General features: G+C 38.7%; 1 protein-coding gene across 1 annotated transcript in view; it reads left to right on the plus strand.

The window, feature by feature from the left end:
- The window catches only part of PRKCE (protein kinase C epsilon), a 296,989-nt gene that overhangs the window by 275,480 nt on the left and 11,144 nt on the right, over positions 1-10,365 (plus strand). The window lies entirely within an intron of this gene.

Raw genomic sequence — 10,365 nt, forward strand, 5'->3', positions numbered from 1 at the left:
GATTATTTCATTTGGGTATATGCTGTCTGTACTTTTTGTGTGAACTCTGCTCCAGTCCTGCGTTGCTGATGGCCACTGGATTTTGTAGTGAAAGACAGAGGAAAGGATTTCTGATTAATAATATTTTAACTGAAGATACTTGAAAAAACAACTTCCTGGGGGAAAGAAATTTACATCATGATTAGAAAAACCAATGTACTTAACATTTTCCTAGGTAATAATCAAGTATTTCTATTTTAAAATAACAAAAACATGTAGCAGCCCCACATGCAAAAACTACAAAAGCCAAGTGAAAATACTTTACTTATAAAATATTTACAGTTCACAAAATGTCAGCTGAGAATGTGTGCAGTAAATTTTGTGCTTGAACAGTACAAAAGAGTAATTTTATGATAAATCCTTTGAGACTGATATGCATTTTTTGACTTTGCACATTCCTAGTTACAATGTTTGATTTGCCTGTAAATATGATCAAGGTACTTGTTTGTTTTTTTCTTTAGATGGTTTACAAAGGTATTAAAAAAAACCAACCCAAAACCTCAACACTGAGTCTTAGCTTAAATTTAGAGGTGAAAAAGTCCCCTCAGTCATTGCAGAATTCCTGTCTGTTGCATTTAATGCATTTAATTTTAGTCCGGTGAAATGCATATCCTCAAGTTCCTTGCATAGGCAGTGAAAGCAGGGCTGTCTGTCCAGAACAGGAGCCTGAGGTAGCTCCTCTGAGTCCACTCTTGCAGAAGTCTCTTTCTCTCTCTCTGTAGTTACGCAGAAAGAGCCCAAAGGGATCAACAACTGCAGGTGAAAGTTAGCCCTTGTGAATGTCTTTCTAGGAGTAATAGTAAGATACAGCATTATCATATGGGGAAGTTTTTCTTAACGTACTTCTTGGAGAATGGAAACCTTGTAATGTGATAGCTACAGGCAGAGGGATGCCTGAGCCAGCCCCTCGCCTGGAAAGGGTCCAGTCAGCTGGGCACCCCAGCTCCAGCTCTGCTCTGAAGGTGTGGCCAGGTTGCACCTAGTGCCTGAGCTGGCTGACAAATCTCTGCACTGATGCAGGAAGTGTAAACCCCAAATTAACCCTATTAGTATCTATCTGAAGCCTATTTAATACTGTAACTGACTGCTTTGCAGTCAGCTCTTGGGTAATTGCAGGCGGTCTTAGTCGGTGTTTAGCTGAGTTGTGTGTGTGTAGCTCTTCTCCCTTTTTCGTAAGAATTTGGCCTTTCATCTCACAGTAATTTTTGTTGCTTTGCTCGCTATTCATCAATGTTTTGATAACACAGTTATCAAATCAGGATGCACAATTCCAAAATAATTTTGACTTTATGCCTGCATCTAGTAAGTCCCAGATACCTCACATCTAGTCTCTTTATTAGCTGTTTTCCTTCATGATGAAGATGCACAGTCCCTTTAACAATAGGTATATTTACGAGGCCTTTGTTATTTTTGTAAGTATACCTGCTGTGGCGGTCCTTCTTGAAAGTCAGGAGGGATCTTGTGTGTCATACATTTGTATTCTTTGCTGATATAAATACTTTCTACCTTCTCAGTGCAGCTTCTTTCTCTTTCTGGTAATTATTTCACTGCTGTTGTATTGTAAAACCATTCCTATTTTATTCATTCCTGTTGTTTTTTTTGTTTTCTCCCTTTCTGCTTCCTTTAATGGTATTTTGGTTGGATATTTCAGTTTTAGTAGTGATTTCAGATTATTTCAGAGTGGTCCTTTGTATAATTTTCAAGACAGCTGCTTGCTCTTTAGTAATTGTTACAGTGATTTTATACATCTTTATTTACACCTTTTCTCATTTTTCTTTAGGCTGCTTCTATAATGTCGGATTTTCATACTACTACTTTCCATATTGTATATGCCAACTTTCTTTATTCTACCAAATTTGATTCCTGCAGTCCAGTAGTTCTGTATGCCTACTTTTTTCTGAACTCTTTTTTTATGGTGGTGAATTCAGATAAAATGTAGTTTGTGTTACAGGCATCGCTATGATTTTCATGGTCTCAATCTGCTCTCTCTAAGATATCTTCCCCAGTGACCTGGTCCTATCAACTTTTACTGATAACTTTTCTACACTTAGAAAGGGTATACCTTATATATTTACATTATGTTTATGATCCATCAGCTGGTTTGTACCAGCTGTATAAATTTTGCGATCGTTTGGATTTTGTTATTGTGTAGAAATTTTTGAGCAACATCATACTGGAATTTTTACTTGTGCTCTTCAAATTGAATGATTTATTAGTTTGAAAGTAAACTGTGATATAAATCTAAGCTGGAGAGAATGATCATACAAATAAAATCTAATTATTAATTATGCAATTTCAAAAATGGTAAAGGAATCTAGGGCAGTAAATTTCAAATGCTGAAAAGGTGATTTTTGGATACTTGCCAAGCTAGAAGAGATTGTACTCACTTTGAAAAATACAGGAAAGAGGGAAGAAGGTGAACAGTAATGAAATAGTCTACTTTAAAGAGGAACTCTCTATCTAGATTTTAAATTCAGTTGTGGGTGTAGCATTGAGATTCATTGATTCAGATTAACAAGCGTAACTGTTCCATGGGTATGGAATAACTGGAAAAAACTTAACTAATGCCTATGTTTGGAAAGTTTTCTGGTTTTTAACATCTTTCAAGTGACTTGTTAAAAGGGGATTAAAAAAAAAAAAATCTTTTTAATATTACGTTCAGGAGAGTCTAGATCTGTGAAAATAGCTATGAGAAGAGAGGCCAGATTTTTAGTCAGAAAATAGACATTCTTGCATGTGATATGTGAGTGTACATATGTGTAGGGGAAGAAGAATACAATGCATATATAGTCATTTGTGCATTCAAATTGAGTTTTGCATGCACATACAAAATTTGCCTCATGCAAGAATGCATATATTTACACAGGTATTAATCTATTTTCTGACCAACCATTAAGATGACTAAGGGGGGAAATTTAATCATTACTGTATCATACACGCTTTCAAAAAACCTATTTGAATGAGCTCTGGGCAATATAAAATGCTGACACTAAACAAGTGAAGACATTAGGGAAAATGGTCAAACACTGAGGTCCCATCAGACAATGGAATAATCTGCCAAGGGATGTCACGGAGGTGCTAGTGTGGAAATAAACCTTGCTTCAGTTCTGCCTCACTACTCCGCTGATCCCAAAAACGCGTGAGTTCTTTGGTTAGCACAGCCGTCTTCCTTTTCTCGTACCTTTTATGCTTTCTCTGCCATATTATATTTTCTGAGGAGCTATATTACAGGGTACTGTAAGGCCTGTGCTTCTCCATAGTTCAGCTCTGCCAACCTTAAGACTGAATTTTTCAACTGGACTTGGAAAAAACATTGCATAGCTATTTATTAGCCAGACTTCTGAAGTTTGTTTTTTTTTTAATCTCATTCATGCTGCGAATGTATGCAAACATATTCCTTACTATACCAGAAACATACCATTAATGCCTTTCTAGTTTGTACACGATTTAATTATTCTAATGATGTTTTGGAAGCTGAAATTTCTTTCCTAATTGTTTGCAGCCTTGGAATGAAAATTACTGAAGCCCAAAAGGTCCTTGAAAAACTGACTAAGTTTTCTGAAAGCTTGCAAGAATGCCCTGGGCAGGGCACTCACACAAATGGCTGAGTTTTAGATTGCTAAGCAGTGACAGAAATGCCACACCAGGTTGTGCTAGGTAGAGACAATGGAAGCAGATTTGGTGGCCCTGAAACCTTCTGTGAAGTATCTTTGGCTGCTCCTCCAGCTTTAATCACTTGGAATAGAGAATATGAAGGGGTGAAAATGCACTGGGGCCCAGGCCTATGATGCATATTGTCTACCAGCCCTTCCTCTCATAAATCAAGAATTGTGAGGCTTTTCAGTGGCAAAATTAATTATATAAACATATACACACTATGGTTTACTATACTGAGGGTTTCTCCCACATAAGGCTTTTATAAATGTTAAGCTACCATAGAAAAGTAATAGCTTTGGGGCATGTACATTAGAAATCAAGCAAGCTTTTGAACAGCTATGAAGAGGATATTTGTTACATCTAAGCTCTAGTGACATTGACAGTGTCCCTTGAAGATCATTTCCTCTGTTCTTAAAACCTAATTCTTAGAGTTTCACAGACTGTCTTGAAATTGTCTGAATAATGTTATTCTTCCCTGCTGCTTTTAATGCAAACATGAATATGAAATTGCATATGCACAAAATAAGTACAGTTTTAATGCAGACCAATATCTTTTCTCCAGAGCAACTGTTGTGAGACAGAAATCCCTTTGAGGCACTTTATTCCTATGTTGAAATATTTTATCTCATTTATTATTCCTGGAATTTTATTCCATTTGGAGAATGAAATTTCCCTGATCAGTAGCCATAACACCAGGCTGTGGTTTGCAACATATAATTTATCGCCCAAGAAGCACAAAGGCCTTGATATAATATTCAATGTTTCTCTGCTCTCCATCTTTCTTTGTTTCCATGGTTATGCTCCTGGCTTGCTTGAATTGGTTATTTCCATCTTCAAAGCACATTTGCCATAATACAAATGAAAACCAGGGTGTGGTAGGTTAATTTCTTACCAAAGTCATTGATATGGTGGTGTGGTAGATCTTGCTTAGTGCATGATGGGATGATTCTGTGTATCCCATAGTAAGATATGCATTAAAAACAGTGATCGAAGCAGATCGCTGCTTCACCTTGAATGTGTATTGATGAAATTTATATTGTCCAAGTCGTTATTTACTGGCAAAGCTTATATTTGAAGCAGTGAAGCAAAGGTATATTTTGTCATATTCTGCTTTTTCCTCAATTTTCTCCATATCTTATTAGATTCTCTGGAAGAAATTCTTTGTGCCATTTTTGAGAGCACAGCTGGCCAGCTGCAGGCTTTCACGGGTGAACTTGTGGCCTGCTGACATGCCACTAACATCAGCCAGTGAAGCTCAGAGAGGTGTGCACAAGTGGCGTAAAGATACAGGATATCCCAGTCCCACTTGCCAGGGATGGAGGAACATCACTGCCCAAAATTTGTGGTTCATTTGGCTGAAGCCAGTGCTAGGCTCATAAGAGCATCATTTTCATAGAATCATAGAATAGTTTGGGTTGGAAGAGACCTTCATCTAGTCCAACCCCTCCTGCCCTGCAATGGCTAGGGACATCTTCAACTGTATCAGGTTCCTCAGAGTCCCATCCAACCTGAGCTTGAATCTTTCCAAGGATGGGGCATCTGCCACCTCTCTGGGCAACCTGTTCCAGTGTTTCACCACCGCCATTGAAGGAAGCTGTTAGGCACTGCGCAGCAAGAACAGTCTTACCACAGGCACACTCCTATCCTTTCAGGCTCCCTTTTCACTGTCAACCCTTGAAACATGTGCATGCAAACAGACAGACTTCTCATTTTCATCCACCCTGCTATAAATGTAGGGTTGGGAAAATTTGAGACTTTGACTAAGGTGTCCTCAACATGAAAAAGCTGAAGAACTCTGAGCCAGAGGGTAGCACAAAGCCTGGTAAAACAGATGTTTGCCATATGCATTTCTTTTCAGCAATTAAGCCAAAGTTTCATCGCTAATGGCTTTATCAGTGCCTGTGGCAATGCATTCATAGTGTGGCTTTATGGAGATGAACTTAAAATAATTGCATTTTGATGATTTACTGTGGACGTGCAGCTTTCACAGAACAATGCATTGTTTTAATTTTCTCTATGCATTCATAATTTCTTGGTTTTCCAGTTTAAAAGCTTGCTTACTTCAAGAGCATTAGAAACAACATGAACAAAATAGCCTATTGCAGGATTGTGTCTTGGAGTACAGAGCAACAGCAGCAGCTGCCACCAGCCCATTTAGTTCATCAAATGTGACTCCCGTCGTTTTGCAGCCTCTTCCATTCCTACTGTTAAATGACCAAGAATGTTTTCTGAATATTTGTATGTTCCTTCTTCAGTTTTGGCTTCTCAGGGGTAGAGAGTTGGTCTAGCAGCTAAAACCAGAGACCCAAGAATTGCAAGATACAGAAGTTCTTCTACCAGATTTTCTAAAAACTCATGGTGTGGTCCAGGGTTCATCACCTAACCTTTTCATGCCTCAGTTTCCACTTTGCGGTAATCTCAGGATGCTTAATGCAAAGTTCTGCGACAGCAAAGAAATATGACTGAGAAGTGTTAGAAACAAAATGCTCAAGATCAGCCTGGCTTTTAAATTAACTGATCGCGTAGCACTTCCCTTGGAAGAGTGTTCTATGCTATACCAGACCTCAGTGTTAGCAGATTTCATCTTGATCCTCAGTCTCAAATTTCCTATGGTAATTTGCACCTCTCTCTCAGCTCCTGTAACTATTAAGATAATCATAAACCGTTATCGATGCCCCTCCCCCCTTAGTTATCACTATCTGAGCCACATTGTATGCAGTTTCCTTGTGAACCTAAACTCCCTTGTTAAGTCTTGACTTAAGGATGCCAGCAATGTGTCCTCTTCCAGTTTTGCGCTGCAGCAAAGGTTTGAAATAAAATCATTCCCAAATACAAAATTCTAGCCCTAGCCAATGATTGTGGGTTACAACTGGAGTCAGTGTGCAACTGGGAATTTTCCCCCTCCCTTAAATGAGTGAAAACTGGCAAAATTCTGGCAGCACTTTGTCGATGACTTATGACAAGCTGGATGCCCACAGTGTTTGGAAACTGGGTAATAAATAGTAAATACAAATCAGCACCTACGGAGCGTGCAGCTGGCCTGTTTGCACAGGCTGCACCTGCCTAAGGGTAGGTGCTTCACTGAATGGCTCCTGAAAATGTGTTCAATTAGAAAGGTGTGTGTTTAAATCGCTGCAGCAACTGTCTGCTTACTGTGAAATATGGCTGGAATCCTTAAAGAGGGACCGCATTTCTGGAGAAAACTTTCAAATATATTAGCCTAAAACATAAGTTTTATAATCTCAGATTTGTTTTCATACATGACTGCTAACAGGCAAAGATTTTTTTATTTTTTTTTTACTTTTTAACAAGGGATTTTTAACCTGGTGTTGGGAAGTCATAATACTGTTTTGGTGGGGTTTTTTGGCACGCCTCTATTTTTTGTGACAGTGGATTGTATCGTCATATGTGCAGAATTATGACTTTGCCTTTACGCTGTGGGGAAGAAGCCCTGTAAAATGCAGTATCATTCAGTAACACCAAAAGGAACTTAGGAAATTACAGGCCAAGTAAATTTCTTTTTGTATAAATGTTCTCTCTTTTCAAGTTTGCTTCAGTGTGAATGTCCCTCTTTAAGGTAAGGCCTTCAATATGGGGAAAATGTCAAGGTAGGTCCATTTTTAGGCCTAATAACCTTGAGGTGTCCCTTCAGTTTCATAATATATTTCCATTCAGTCATCAGTGCATGGCAATGAGCATTTAGCAGATGGGCACGCAAGGGGCTATACTGCATGCTTTTGCATGAAGTGTTATTGCTTAGACGAAACACTGGGGAGTGATCTTGAGACCTCAGACCCTCATGTACCATTGTTAAACATTGCACATTATGTATTCCCCACTTGCTGCAGGCATTTCAGGCATAGGAAAACAGTGGGCTTTCTTCTGAGAGTGACGCCGTGGTGATTAATACTGGTGTACAAAAAAAGGTTTAGAAACAGGGAAGAACCTACATTTGTCAGAATGGTTAACGTATATCCTTTATAAAACTAAAGAAAAATGGATGTGAACTTTCAGGACTTAGCTTTTTTTATTACAAACAGCTGTAACGGTTGAAGTCCAACACAGCTTTTGCAAGCTGCCCCTGCCACAGGATATCATGAATTAGGATATTTGATGTCAGCTGGTTCTTAAAAGTTGCACTTTTCTGCTACTGGTTCAAGTGTTAGCCAGGTTGCTGCTGACTGAGGAGCATTGGCTATTGGCAGGTGGTGAAGTTCAAGATCTCGGCTTAGCTTGCAGCAGACAGCTGTGAACAACAGTACTGTAACTCCCTGCAATGTAGTTCATGCCGATCGGTCCGGCATGTGGCTCGGCAGGGCAGAGACATCTGTGACACTTCTGCCTACTTCTGCCAAGTAAAAGGCCTTGGTTCCCGAAGTACTTTATAGAGCCTGGAACTTTGTACAACCATTCAATTTTCTCAGTGTAAGTATATAGCTTTTGAGGAGCTTATGTGCAGCTTGTGTCACAACTTGGAGAAATCAAGAATGAGCGAGCTGGTATTTTTAAGGGACTTCAGAAGTCCCTTACAGAACAAGGTTCTGTTCTCCCAGAATTTGCTCATTCGGTTAGTCTTATTTTTTGTTTCTTAGTCTCTTCAGCGTCAGTGCCTGCAGCAGGTGTTTTTAGCTGTGATTACCATAACACTGGAATTACAGAAGTTTGAAAGCTACTTCCCAGCACTGCAGGTTCCCAAATATTTATAAGTTAAACAACTTTTATTATGCTTCTTTTGATTCTGCACTGGAGATCCAGCAGTATTTGTTTGGTTTTGTTGAGTCCTGGTCTTATAGCGCTAAAATGTTTTCATACTGAATAATTAAGTTAATTTAATCATCTGTTAAATGTACATTTTTAAGTGGCGCCCATTGTGATAAGCGTGATAAGAAGCCAGAGTGTTCCTGCTTCCCTTTTGGGCTTCCTCAGAATAAGACAAATTTAGTTTCACTTTTTGCCTGCTTTAATCTCTAGTGCTGTTTCCAGAAAGTAGTCTAAACCATTAAGTGAAATCATATTATCGTGGTTACTTACAGTACATTCTGAAGTGTTCAAACAGAAATACTTTATTTTTATATTAATGTCGATGATAAATAGTATTCCTGGGTTGGGCCTGTTTCTGATGTCATTAAAAACTAGTGGCAAAACACCAGGTGATTTAAGAAGCAGCAAAATCTGGCTGTTTATCAGACTGTGGAGAGGAATTTATCAGAGAAGAGCGAAGACTTACCTAAGACTAGTCCATGACTAGTCCACTCCACAGCTGGCGTCTGGTAAACATAGAGTATAAAAGCAGCTTTGGCTTCGGGTTTATTTCTCGTGCAGAACCTTTTGTGTTAGCAGTATATCATGATAATGCAAGCGTGAAGTTGACAACAGTGGCTTACTAGGATGTTCATCGAAGATGGGCTGCAAAAATTTGCCAATGTATGTGTTCATAACTCTGCATACTAATGCAAAACTTAATTCCTTTGTCATTTGCACTAATATGCAGACAGTGACCTGAGGCAGCTGGTATGTGGGCACTTATCTTCAGTAGCAGGACAGGGAAAGCATCTTGAAATGGCAATGCATCCTAGCACTTCATTAACTGCTGCTTTCCTCTCATTATGCTGCTGTGTTGTTACAAGGGATTTTGTTACTGTGGAGGCACAGACCTTGTACTGGTCCTCTCAACAGCATGCTCAAGGAGTCATACGCTTAAATCATGCGAGATGAGGGGAACACTCAGTCTAGATTATCAAGAACGTTAAGCACAGATCTTGTTCCTTGATTTACATGCCATATTCATGTTTGCAAAGGACCTACAGAAGAATGATTCCCTTTGCTTAATTATGGAGTATGAAAAAGAAGGAGTTGAAGGTCATGACTGCCCATGACTCTCTGAAGGACTGTCTTTATATTTGACAAGAACAAGAAGAAAGAGAAATTGAATTTGTGCGCTCATGTCCGCAGTAACAGCTCAAGTTCTCAGCAAGATGAGGTTCCTGCTGTGCAAAAAGCCATGTGAGAGACAGTCAAGAGATCATAGGTGATGATAGACAGATAGATCACAATCCATGTATAGGAAATCAAAAATAGGAAGAAAATTAGACACATAGTGAGGAGAAAATTACTCAATCTCAAAGCAGATCAGTAGCAGAACCAAGAATGAAGCCTGTGTCACTACAAACTTTGCTATGTCTTACTGCACTCTTTTAATAAAACCATGTTCCAAAAAAGCAGTTCCAGTGTCTGGAGGAAAGGTGGAAAGGAGATATATTGAGATGCAGAAGTAGTAGGCATTCATGCATAATTGTGCAATGGCTTTTTTTTTTCCTGTCTACAATTTGTATGAGTATGTGCATTAGTTTCAAAAAAAAAAAAAAAGGCCGCAGCTTTAGCTGCTTTCTAAAAAGTCACATATATCTTTATTTTAATCTGTCTTTGCAAAGGCTTAAAAATAATAATTAGACTTCAGAATATGATCACTAACAATTCAGTAATCTTGGAATTAATCCATCATTTTTAGCTTTCTTCATTGTATAAGGCGAGACCTGCTGTACCATTTCTCTGTATGAAAGCCTGTCATATGCATCATCCATGTCAAACTAAAAGTTTTATTCTTAATGAGCTAGAGATCATCATCAAAGAGCATGAGTTTCCTGAAATGTTTTGAAGAAGGCAGCAATG

Source organism: Egretta garzetta, unplaced genomic scaffold, assembly GCF_000687185.1.
Source record: "Egretta garzetta isolate BGI_Z169 unplaced genomic scaffold, ASM68718v1 scaffold123, whole genome shotgun sequence".
NCBI lineage: Eukaryota > Metazoa > Chordata > Aves > Pelecaniformes > Ardeidae > Egretta > Egretta garzetta.